Here is a 13,003-nt window from a genome sequence, read left to right on the forward strand (position 1 = left end):
GAGATGAAAGTCACAGCATTCCACAAGGTACATGAGTCAGGGATCCAGGCTGGAATGCTGGCCCCTGACCTGTCCACTCATGCGTTTCCAGTCACAGTACCAGCCTGTCTGCACCGGAAGAAAGAGCAACAGCCTCTGAGGCCATGGTGACTCACAATCCTGCTTCTGTCCTGCCGGGACCTGAGCCCGGTTCCTCTCCTGTAGAATAGGTGTGGTGACAACTCACAGGGTTGCAGGGCAAGGAGATCCATCTACCAAATGCCCCCGCACAGACCCTGGGGCTGGGCACGCTGCAGGGGACTTTTACTTACTTACTTTTATTTTTTTTTAGTTGTATTGGGGATTGAACTCAAGGTCTCAGGCGTGGGACTTTTAAATTCTAGTGGGGAAGGCAAACCTTAAACGGGCAAACAGGAAAATGAACAATTTCACAGAGTGATAAATACCACGATTCAACCACAATAGGACTGGAAGCCTCGTGCGTGGTTCCACAGGACCTGCACATAGTGGGTGTCTGTGGAATCTGCTCAGGGGCTGAATGTGCTGGATGGTCAGGGAAGACTCACAACCGTGACACGCCAGGAACCAACAGGGCGAAGGGAGCAGAGTCCCAGGCAGGGAAGCCTGGGGCGCAAAGGCGGTAATGTGGACCCCGTTTAGCGTTGGAGAAACCGGAAGAACCAGCGAGCTGTTGGATGTCACAGACGTCACAGCGCGGTGTACCAGGCGCGACGGCTGCCTTGGGACTGCCTTTCACTTAGTGTCACACATTTTGGAAGCTTTCCATCCAAGTTGCCTCCCCACCCAAGCCGACCCCGGCGACCAGTTTCTGCAGAGTGCCACCTCCAGGTGCCCTTCTCCCGCACCCCTGGAGGGCAGCTGTTCCCTTGGTCACTTTCTGAGGCCACCGGGTCGCGGTGGTGGCGGCGGAGGCGGCGGGACGAGCCGGGCTGGGGCCGGCGGTTGGCGCGCAGAGCCCGGAAGGCGGCTGCGCAGGCAGCGGGACCGGCCAGAGCCGGCGAGGGGGGCCGGGCGAAAGGACCCGGCTACAAGACCCGGCGCCCTGGTAGCCGCCACCGCCACCTCCAGGTAAGCGCGCCGGGGCCGCCGCCCCACTCCCCGCCCGGCCCGTGGGCCCCGCGCCCCTCGTGGGCACGAGACGCGGGCAGCGGCCGCGCGCCCCGGGGTCCGAGCGCCCTGGCGCCTCAGCTCTCAGAGCCGGAAGTGCTCGTAGATATCCTACAGGCGGCACGTGGGGAAACTGAGGCCGGGTGGAGTCCTCACGCGCCTCCCGCCTTCCCGCAGCCTTTCGAAGTCACCTGACCGCTCTCCTGATAAATGAGAGTGTTGATCTGGGCGGGGGAGGAAAGGGACTTGTGCAAGGTCACGCGGAGTCACTGGGTTCCCCGCCGTGTCCCAGCGGCGACCCCCCCCCCCCACTCCGTCCTCACCCCTGCTGTCCCCTGGCTCCCAGAGGATCCGTAGGGCTTGGGGCACCTACGGGGAAGCCCAGCCCCTCCCCCATCCCTACCGGATCCAGGGGGCGTGGCTGGGGCGCGGCTAGTCGCACGGGCCTGTAGTTACGACACTGGGAAATTCCTGCTACTAACTTTGTCGCGGATGTTACAGCAGGGTAAACTGAGGCTGGCAAAGATGAAGTGACTTTCCCAGGACTACCCAGCTGGGATAAAGAAAGTGAGAACCGGAGTTGTCTGACTCCGGAGCCTGACCCACTGTTAGGCAGAGTTGTCTCCACTATGTCCTCTCTGCCCTTTCCTGCGTCACACAGTGAGCCAGTTAGCAGAGCCGGGCTACACTGGGTCGTGGTCTTGAAGCTACTGCCCACCTCAAAGTAATAGGGAACACCTTAGTTCTCTTTTCTCTGGTTCGTTCTTTATACTGCAGAAAATACAAAACCCTTTTAAACTTTGGGTTTCCATTATTCATCCGCTAAATATCTCTTGAGCACCTGCTGTGTGTCAGTGTGTGCACTGCTTTGCCACTGAAGATACAGCATGACCAAGATAAGTGCATCCCCAGCTCACTGCAGAGGGTGGACAGTTAGATCTGAGCAGTGGGCTTCTGCAAAGGGAACCCTCAGACAGACGGAGACTCCTTGTCTCCTGGATGGAGATCCAGCAGGAGGCTGGGCAGACAGGAAAGACCAGTGGAATCTTCCCAGTGACAGAAAGAGAACATGAACAGGGCAGGGCAATGGACCTCCCTTCAGGGTGATGTTAGAACAGCACCAAGTTCTCTGAGAACTTTGACCTTCATGGGTCTCATGAAGATGCTTCTGCCAGCCTGGGCTTCCCCCACTCCAAAGATTTGGAGACAGGGATAGGTGGGTAAAGAGTGGTCCAAAGGATACCTTAAAGTAACCTCAGGGACTGGAGACCGGAGCTGGCACCCTGTTGCTGCCGCTTCCTAGCTGTGCGACATTGGGTATCTCCCCCTACCTTTCTGGGCCTCCATTTCTTTATCATGCATCAGGGGTCATTATAGCATTGGTGAGACTGTCAGAATGCTCCATGAATGGCAGAGAATGGTGCAAACTATAGTCTATATGAGGCTTTACCAAATCAAATGTGAGCAAGGGTGTATTTTATAGATTAGTTGATTGATTGGTGCTGGGGATCAAACCCAGGACATCATGCATGCTATCACTGAGTCACACCTCCAGCCCAAGCAAGGTGTATTTCTCTAGTGCGTAACCTTTCTCTACTCTCAAGTAAAGACACATAGGGAAGAGACAGGGATGGGAGGGAAGCAGAGTTCCCAGAGAGGAAGCTGAGCGCCCTCCCCAGGCTCTAGAAGCAGAACACACACCTCACGGTGGGCATTTTGGTTGTTATGGGCCTGCAGCCTTGTACAGCATCAGACAAGTGGGCTTGGCTCCTAGCTGGGCGACTTCCCAACTGAGTGGTCTTGAGCCAGATGTGATGTCTCTGTAGTGCCTCAGTCTCCTCTTTTGTAAAATACCTATCTGCAAGGAGTCGAAGCCACATTGAGTCAGGGCAGTGTCTGGCCCTCTGGGAGCCTTTGACTGTTTAGACCCAAGGTCTGAGAAGGGGTCAGATGACAGTGGACTTGTTAGGTTGTCCTTACTTAGCCTGTGCATCCTGTGAAGGTAGAACCTGGAGAACTTCTTATAAGCCTGATACCATCCCCCTAGTGTCACAGGTCTACAAAAGCCAAACCAGCCAGATGTGCTGGCAGAGTTGGGACCTGAGGTCTGCCATTAGGTAGTTTATGATGGAGTCCTTTTCTGTGCTGAGTGTTCCGTAAGCGCCACTCTGCATTATTAACTAGGGATGCCGATGAGTGGGGGACCTTTGTTTCCTTACTGTGTTATGGCAGACAGGAGGGGACTGGAGGGGATCCACTCTACTTTCTGCCTAGCCAGCCCCCACTTGGCAGCTGGGTCCATCCGCCTGTACCACCCTCTGCTTGATACCTCATGTGGCTCCCCATTTTCTTCCAGTAAAGAGCAAAATGCCTGTAACGCGTACTGCAAGGCCATTCATTTACACCTGGCCTAGCCTCTAGCCTGTCTCAGAGCACTTTATCAATAGCCCTCCGATGGCCCCACTTCCTTTAGGGCCTTTGCATGTGCCCTCCTGGACCACTCCTCCTCCCTTTGCACATGCTGCCCTGGTATACACCTCCTTGTTTCTCAGATTTTAGCCCAACCCAGATTTGCATTCCAAATGCCCAGGCAGTCCATGGGTATCTATACCAGAGGTTAAGCCTAGGGTTAATCCATTGCTGGTATTAATTTCAGCCTGTACACTGTACACCAGCCCATGACTTCCAGATGGGGTCTGAGTTTACTTAGTAGTTGTTCAGTAATGAAACCTACCTTCAAGGACTTCCTCTTAAGCAAATTGGGGACCTCGCTTTAAATAAAACTTTATTGTCCTCCAAAAAGACATGCAGTCAGACCCCTGGCAAACCTGACTAAAATGAGGAGAGAAAAAACCCAAATTAGTAGAATTAGGAATGCAAAAGGGGAGATAACAACAAACACCATGGAAGTCCAGGAAATCATCAGAGACTACTTTGAGAACCTATATTCAAATAAATTTGAAAATCTAAAAGAAATGGACAGATTTCTAGATACATATGATCATCCAAAACTGAACCAAGAGGACATTAATCACCTGAATAGACCTATAACACAAAATGAAATTGAAGCAGCAATCAAGAGTCTCTCCAAAAAGAAAAGTCCAGGACCTGATGGATTCTCTGCTGAATTCTACCAGACCTTTAAAGAAGAACTGATACCAACCCTCCTTAAACTGTTCCACAAAATAGAAAGGGAAGGAAAACTGCCAAACACATTTTATGAAGCCAGTATTACACTTATCCCAAAATCAGGCAAAGACACCTCCAAAAAGGAGAACTATAGGCCAATCTCCTTAATGAACATTGATGCAAAAATCCTCAACAAAATAATGGCAAACCGAATTCAGCAACACAGCAAAAAGATTATTCACCACGACCAAGTAGGCTTCATCCCAGGGATGCAGGGGTGGTTCAACATACGAAAATCAATAAACGTAATAAACCACATTAACAGAAGCAAAGACAAAAACCACTTGATCATCTCAATAGATGCAGAAAAAGCCTTTGATAAGATCCAACATCATTTCATGATAAAAGCTCTAAGAAAACTAGGAATAGAAGGAAAGTTCCTCAACATTATAAAAGCTATATATGACAAACCTACAGCCAGCATTATACTTAACGGAGAAAAACTAAAACCATTCCCTCTAAAATCAGGAACCAGACAAGGATGCCCACTATCTCCACTCCTATTCAACATAGTACTGGAATTCCTAGCCAGAGCAATTAGGCAAGAAGAAGGAATAAAAGGAATACAAATAGGTAAAGAAACTGTCAAAATATCCCTATTTGCAGACGACATGATCCTATACCTTAAAGACCCAAAAAACTCTACTCAGAAGCTTCTAGACATCATCAGTAGCTACAGCAAGGTAGCAGGAAATAAAATCAACATAGAAAAATCATTAGCATTTCTATACACTAACAATGAGCAAATGGAAAAAGAATGTATGAAAACAATTCCATTTACAATAGCCTCAACAAAATCAAATACCTAGGTGTAAACCTAACAAAAGATGTGAAAGACCTCTACAAGGAAAACTATACACTTCTGAAGAAAGAGATTGAGGAAGACTATAGAAAGTGGAGAGATCTCCCATGCTCATGGATTGGTAGAATCAACATAGTAAAAATGTCAATACTCCCAAAAGTAATCTACATGTTTAATGCAATTCCCATCAAAATTCCAATGACATTCATTAAAGAGATTGAAAAATCTACTGTGAAATTTATATGGAAACACAAGAGGCCACGAATAGCCAAGGCAATACTCAGTCAAAAGAACAATGCAGGAGGTATCACAATACCTGACTTCAAACTATATTACAAAGCAATAACAATAAAAACAGCATGGTACTGGCACAAAAACAGACATGAAGACCAGTGGAACAGAATAGAGGATCCAGATATGAAGCCACACAACTATGAGCAACTTATCTTTGACAAAGGAGCTAAAAATATACGATGGAGAAATAGCAGCCTCTTCAACAAAAACTGCTGGGAAAACTGGTTAGCAGTCTGCAAAAAACTGAAACTAGATCCATGTATATCACCCTATACCAAGATTAACTCAAAATGGATCAAGGATCTTAATATCAGACCCCAAACTCTTAAGTTGATACAAGAAAGAGCAGGAAATACTCTGGAGTTAGTAGGTATAGGTAAGAACTTTCTCAATGAAACCCCAGCAGCACAGCAACTAAGAGATAGCATAGATAAATGGGACCTCATAAAACTAAAAAGCTTCTGTTCATCAAAAGAAATGGTCTCTAAACTGAAAAGAACACCCACAGAATGGGAGAAAATATTTGCCAACTATACATCAGACAAAGGACTGATAACCAGAATATATAGGGAACTTAAAAAACTAAATTCTCCCAAAACTAATGAACCAATAAAGAAATGGGCAAGTGAACTAAACAGAACTTTCTCAAAAGAAGAAGTTCAAATGGCCAGAAAACACATGAAAAAATGCTCACCATCTCTGGCAATAAAGGAAATGCAAATTAAAACCACGCTAAGATTCCACCTCACCCCTGTTAGAATAGCCATCATCAGCAACACCACCAACAACAGGTGTTGGCGAGGATGCGGGGAAAAAGGAACCCTCTTACACTGTTGGTGGGAATGTAGACTAGTACAACCACTCTGGAAAAAAATTTGGAGGCTACTTAAAAAGCTGGACATCGATCTACCATTTGATCCAGCAATACCACTCTTGGGGATATACCCAAAAGACTGTTACTCCAGAGGCACCTGCACACCCATGTTTATTGCAGCACTATTCACAATAGCCAAGTTATGGAAACAGCCAAGATGCCCCAGCACTGACGAATGGATTAAGAAAATGTGGTATCTATACACAATGGAATTCTATGCAGCCATGAAGAAGAACGAAATGTTATCATTCGCTGGTAAATGGATGAAATTGGAAAACATCATTCTGAGTAAGGTTAGCCTGGACCAAAAGACCAAAAATCGTATGTTCTCCCTCATATGTAGACATTAGATCAAGGGCAAACACAACAATGGGATTGGACTTTGAGCACATGATAAAAGCGAGAGCACACAAGGGAGGGGTGAGGATAGGTAAGACACCTAAAAAACTAGCTAGCATTTGTTGCCCTTAACGCAGAGAAACTAAAGCAGATACCTTAAAAGCAACTGAGGCCAATAGGAAAAGGGGACCAGGAACTAGAGAAAAGGTTAGATCAAAAAGAATTAACCTAGAAGGTAACACCCACGCACAGGAAATCAATGTGAGTCAATGCCCTGTATAGCTATCCTTATCTCAACCAGCAAAAACCCTTGTTCCTTCCTATTATTGCTTATACTCTCTCTACAACAAAATTAGAGATAAGGGCAAAATAGTTTCTGCTGGGTATTGAGGGTGTGGGGGGGAGAGAGGGGGTGGAGTGGGTGGTAAGGGAGGGGGTGGGGGCAGGGGGGAGAAATGAACCAAGCCTTGTATGCACATATGAATAAAAAAAAAAAAAAGACATGCAGTCATTTCTCAGTTGTGGAGGTAAAGATTCATTCATGTGCTCTTTCGTTCAGTCAGCACACAGGGATTGAGCACCTCCCCTGCCAAGTACTGTCCCAGGGTACCTTGGGGAACAGGACACAAAAGCCACTGCCCCATGGAACTCTCTCTAGTGAGGGTGACAGATAAGCAGACAGAGCTATGGTACATTGTCAGGGGGGAATCAAGTCAAGAAAGAAAAATGGTGGAGGGAAGGATAGCGAGGCAGTGATGGGGCCAGAGTGACTACCAAAGCTCTCATGGGGACCCAATGATGTCCTGCACTTCAGCCACTGTCACCCGGACCCTCTGGGTCACAGAGACAGGCACATAATCAATTAACTAGCCATTTTACCCTAGAGGAGACAGAGCTTGTGGGACATCAGAGACAGTAGGCCCTATGTTAGCTGGACAAATCTAGAAAGCGAGCCCCTGAGCCCTGCTAGTGAAATGGAGAGGAACAGGCCTGGGCAAAGTGCATCATGGGAATGACACTTGCCAACTGTGTGACCTCCACTTTTGTGAGCATCAGTTTTCTCATCTGTAAAATGGGGGTAGTGGTCGTCTCTTCCTCCTATGGTTGTTGTGTGGCTGAAATGGGATCATGAGAGAAGGTCCTCAAGCAATCTTATTTTCAAACTGTGCTTTTAAAACAGGGCTCCACTGAGACATGGGGACCCAGCTGGAAAGAAGCGCATGAGCTGAGGAGGAATCCCTGCGTGGGCTGGCTGCTGCGAAGCCCACTTTGGCTGAGGACTGGCTGAAAGAGGGGAGTGAAGGGAGGTAAGTCAAGTCAGAAAGGCCTGTTGGGCCCAACCGGGTGCACTTGGTACCTGTGGCCAGTGGGAGCGAATGAGATTCATCCAACTTGGTGGTTTTTGAATTGTATATGAAATCTTTTAGGCCACATTGGGACGTAAACTTGACTAAAAAGAGGCAAAGTAGTATCAGAGTTAAGGTGGCTGCCTTGGACTAAGACCCAGGTTCAAGTTTAAATACCGCCCAATGACCTTGACCTTAATTTCTCAGGACTCCCCTGCCCCCATCTGTAAAACAGGGATGACAGCACCTGCCTGGAAGGATAGCTGGGAAGAGAGGAGGTGACACAAGGAAAGGGACAGCCCATGGCCACGCATTTGCTGTTATAATTTAAACTTTTTAAAATTGTGATGAAAACCTACCACAAAATTTACCATGTTAAGTATAGTTCAGAAAAGCGAGAGCACACAAGGGAGGGGTGAGGATAGGTAAGACACCTAAAAAACTAGCTAGCATTTGTTGCCCTTAACGCAGAGAAACTAAAGCAGATACCTTAAAGCAACTAAGGCCAATAGGAGAAGGGGACCAGGAACTAGAGAAAAGGTTAGATCAAAAAGAATTAACCTAGAAGGTAACACCCACGCACAGGAAATCAATGCGAGTCAATGCCCTGTATAGCTATCCTTATCTCAACCAGCAAAAACCCTTGTTCCTTCCTATTATTGCTTATACTCTCTCTACAACAAAATTAGAGATAAGGGCAAAATAGTTTCTGCTGGGTATTGAGGTGTGGGGAGAGGGAGGGGGCGGAGTGGGTGATAAGGGAGGGGGTGGGGGCAGGGGGGAGAAATGACCCAAGCCTTGTATGCACATATGAATAATAAAAGAAAAAGAAAAAAAAAAAAAGAAATGTTAAGCATATCCGCATCATTGTGCAACCTACCTCCAGAACTTTCCAACTTGCAAATCTGAAACTTATTAAATAACTGCTCTCTACTTCCTCTCCCCCAGCTCCTGGCAACCAGCAATCAATCGACTTTCCATCTCTATAAATTTAACGATTCTAGATATCTTGTATAAGTGCAATAATGTAGTATTTATCTTTCTGTGACTGGCTCCTTCATAACATTTTCAAGGTTTGTTCATGTTCTAATATGTTAGAATTTCCTTCATTTTTTTTTTTCTTTTTATGGTGGTACTGGGGTTTGAATTCAGAGCGCTGCACTTACTAGGCAAGCACTTCACCATTTGAGCCATACCCCCAGCCCATCCTTCCTTCTTTAAGGGGGAATAATATCCCGTTGTTTGTACATGACACATTTTGTTTATGTGTTCACCTGTCCACGGGTATTGGGTGGCTCCCACCTCTGTTATGGTGAATACTGCCATGAACATGGGTGCACAACTGTCTTCTTAAGACCTGCTGTCAGTTCTTTTGGTTGTATATCCAGAAGTGGTATTACTGGATCATTTCCTCTCACAATTTGAAGGTGGGGTTCCCCTCTGACCCACCAGAATAAGAGAGGCCCTGGGGCCTTGCAAAGCAGTTGAAAACCATTGGGTCAAGCGAACCATTATTATTGCCACTTCCCCCTTCCTTCCCAGGCAAATTCACTTTGGATTACTTTTCAGTTATTCCAAGTAGAAACCACCCTTCTGCAAATGTTTAGCTGTGCCTACTGCACTTACACATGGGCAGAGACAATAAGCAGAGGACATAAACCAGCCAATGGTCTAGTGTGTCTGACCATTACAGGTGCTATGGGTAAAGCAGAAGCACAGGGGAAAGGAGTGGAACAGGAGGCTGGGGGCAGGGTGGCTTTGGTGATGAAGTTGCCCAAGCAAATACCTGGGGGAAAAGCATTGCAGCAGAGAGAGCAGCATGATCTCACAGTGCCTGGTGGATCAAGGATAGTGTGGCTGAAATAGGGGGAGAGAAGACAGGCCATAGCGGCCAGATTGCATTTGTAGAGGCTTTGACTTGGTGACAAGGGACTGTTGGAGGTAGGGAGTACAATATGACCTCATTTGAGATTCCACTGTCTTCATAAGGTGCGATGAATGGCTACAGGTGAGGGCAGAAAGAAGCAAAGCCTGATGAGGAGGCTCCAGGTGTGGCCCATGTGAGAGCTGCAGGTGACTTGTACCAGGGCCCCACTGAGGGGAAGAAAGAGCCTCTGTAACTGTGGACGCCCATCACAGAGCCTGGGTGTCCACTCTGCTCCACCTTTCTGGGCTGCTGAAGGAAGAGTGGAGTGGCAATCTTTTCCCTTCTGCTGTGCGATGTGATTGTCCAAAATCCTCCGAGTCTTCTGTGTTAGAACAGTTGCCATGGAGACCTCCTGAGATGCCTCATTTACCCCTGGCTTCCAGTTGCACTCCCAGATAGAGGTGTAGAATGAGTGGGCTTCTCTTTCGCAATGCTGGGGGTTGGGGGAAGGGAGCAAGGAATTCTGTGCCTACCTAGAATCCTCCCTTTAGAAGCATCTCATGATTTTCTCTCTCTCTTTCTCTCTCTCTCTGTTTCTGTGTGTGTGTGTTTTACCTTTCAACTTAACCTTTGGAGTTTCTGACCTAAGGACATCACTGCAGCTCTGTGTGTTAGAAACCACTTCTTGAACGAAATGCTTTCCCTTGCCCTTGGCTGAGAACAGTTAGTCTCCAGCCTTTCCAAGACACTGTAGCCATCTCTCTATTAATTATTTGCTTGCACTGCAGAATCATATAAAAACTCAACTGTGACCAGAAAAAGGAGAAACACACTCACGCACACACACTCACTCTGCCTTGCGCACATACAAACGCATTCCTAGCTAATTTGACCTTGACCTTCACTTGACTACTCCGAAGGGGGGAGACGGCCACAGCTGGCAAAACAAAAGATGTTTATTTTCGTATGGGATCTTTTAAAGGCCTGGGTCATGCAGTTTTCAGACAATTAAAGGGATTTTCAGGGATGATATGAACATATTTAATTCCTCCACAGTGCTGGCCTTAGAATTTTTGTCTCCCCAAGAAGAAATCCCACTGCATTGTTGGTCAACCAAAGTTTATCGAGTATCCACCATGGGCGCTTGCTGCACTGAGAACACGTCTCTGTGGAATGACTCCACCCCCACAACTGACAAGAGTGACTGTCAGCATTTTCTTTGGAGACAGATAACGTGGCTGGTAGACAAAAGTCATAACTGTAGAACAACAGAATGAGGTCCCTTTCTAGAATAATCCCTCCCATCCCAGTTTAGGCTTGTGCCGTCTAGAGATGGGGATGGTGGTTCTCACTCTGCGCGTGGTATTTCCCTGGAGTAGGAGCTCTTCTGGGTCAGGTGTGAACCTTTCTTGGAGTTCTTTGGTGTCTTCACAAGGGACAAAACCCCCAGCAGGTTCCCGGAGCTGGGAGCTACTCCCTGCACCCTGACCTCCTGCCCTTGGGTGCTATGGACCGGCCGTGCACATGAGACGACTGAGGGCACAGAGGTGCTGCTGCCTGACCAGTATTGGCCTTTTCTGGCCACAGAAGTCCAGTGCTCTCTCTCAGAATCAGAGGGGTTTCTCAGACATACTTGCGAATTCCAGTTTAACTTGGCTGGATGCTAATCCTGAATCACACCAAGGGCATAGAAGTCCCCAAGGACCAGTGTACACAGTTCAGGTGGCACATCCCATACCCCATAGCTGCCACCACACTCCTTAGGTGGGGAGGTGAGGGGCAGTCCATTCAACTGTTCTATCCCTAGAGTTGGAACTATGGGCTCTTCCATCCCCCCAGAGTGTGTACTGCACCAACCCTTACCTATTTTGTTACTAACAAGACCTATACTCCCAGCTATTCAAGAACCTGAGGCAGGAAGATCATGAGTTTGAGGCCATCCCTCATGACTTAGCAAGTAAAAAGAAGTAGGGATGTAACTCAGTGGTGGAGTGCTTACCTAGCATGCATGAGGCCCTGGGTTCAATCCTTAGTACTGTCAACAGTGGCCAAAAAATGAAGCTCAAATTGTTTGAAGTTTGGGGTGCCCTGGCTTGGGCCCCAGGCCCTCCTTGGATAATTCCAGACACTTGGCCTCTGTTCCATCTGAGGCTCCACTGGTATACAAGAACAGTGTCTTTAGGAAGAGAGAAAGACAGGAAAATCTCACTCTTGCTTAATCAGATTCCATTTCCTTGTTCATATAACCAGCATTTTCTGAATGCCCACTCTGGCAGGCACCTGACTGGGTACTGGAACACCAATGTGGAGGAGATACATGCCTGCCCTCTGGTCCCCAGGCTAACCCAGGAGCTGGACACAGTCACCACAGCTCAGGGTATAAAGAGTGGAAACAGGGACTCATGAAATGATACAATCCATGTCCAGTGTCAGAGCTGTGCCTGGCACATAATGAGTGTGCAATGAGTAGGGGTGCCTGCTTCCCTTCTGGGAAATTCGTTGCAGGTAGAGGGACCAGCAGGGACAAAGGCCCAGGGATGGCCACAGGCCAGCTACCCTGAGGGTGTGGAGGGTAACCAGGCTCCTTTTCTTCTCCTGGTCCCCGGGGCTGGTTTTTCTGGTTTGCTCCCCCAGTGTGATTTGCGTGTTTCTTTGAAGCATCTTCCAAAGCAGCTAAACCTGTCTAGCAAGGGGAGGCCCACAGCTGTTTCAAAATCTGGGTGAGTGTTAAAAGCTTCCTTTTCTTCAGACCCCCCTCCTCCCATCATTATTTAATAGTGTCATATTTCAGAGCTCACTATTTATCTTTATCATCTGTCTTAGCATATAGTCTCTGTGAGGGGTGTCATTGTTTGTCTGTCTTGTCATAGTTCCCACTGTGTCCCCTGCCAGTAGCACATTGCCCGGCGCCCAGCAAGTACCAGTACGTGTTTATCGAACTAATAACTGGTTAATTTGTAGGGGAGGTAAACATTTACAACTTACTTAGGTCTTAAGATCTATAAATTTCTATAGAGACACCCACTGTTTTTTTAACTTCTATTTAAAAATAATGGTAGATTCATAGGAAATTGCAGAACCAGTACCAAGAGGACTGTGTCCAGCTCATTCCTCTCCCTGCAGGAGCAGCACCTTACAAATAAGAAACATCTTCCCTGAATCAC

At 47.4% G+C, this 13,003-nt stretch overlaps 1 protein-coding gene across 4 annotated transcripts in view; it reads left to right on the top strand.

Moving 5' to 3' along the window:
* Positions 1 to 135: 135 nt before the first annotated feature.
* Positions 136 to 13,003, top strand: part of Tmco4 (transmembrane and coiled-coil domains 4) — a 100,961-nt gene continuing 88,093 nt past the window's right edge. Inside the window, exons 1-2 of one of the 4 annotated variants that reach the window (XR_012450097.1) lie at positions 136 to 1,089; positions 7,807 to 7,933. The gene's annotated coding sequence lies outside the window, so the exon portion shown is untranslated. The remainder of the gene's footprint in view (positions 1,090 to 7,806; positions 7,934 to 13,003) is intronic. The other 3 variants (XM_074081162.1, XM_074081161.1, XM_074081160.1) reach the window with 3 other exon arrangements.

Source organism: Castor canadensis, chromosome 7 (assembly GCF_047511655.1).
Source record: "Castor canadensis chromosome 7, mCasCan1.hap1v2, whole genome shotgun sequence".
Taxonomy (NCBI): Eukaryota; Metazoa; Chordata; class Mammalia; order Rodentia; family Castoridae; genus Castor; species Castor canadensis.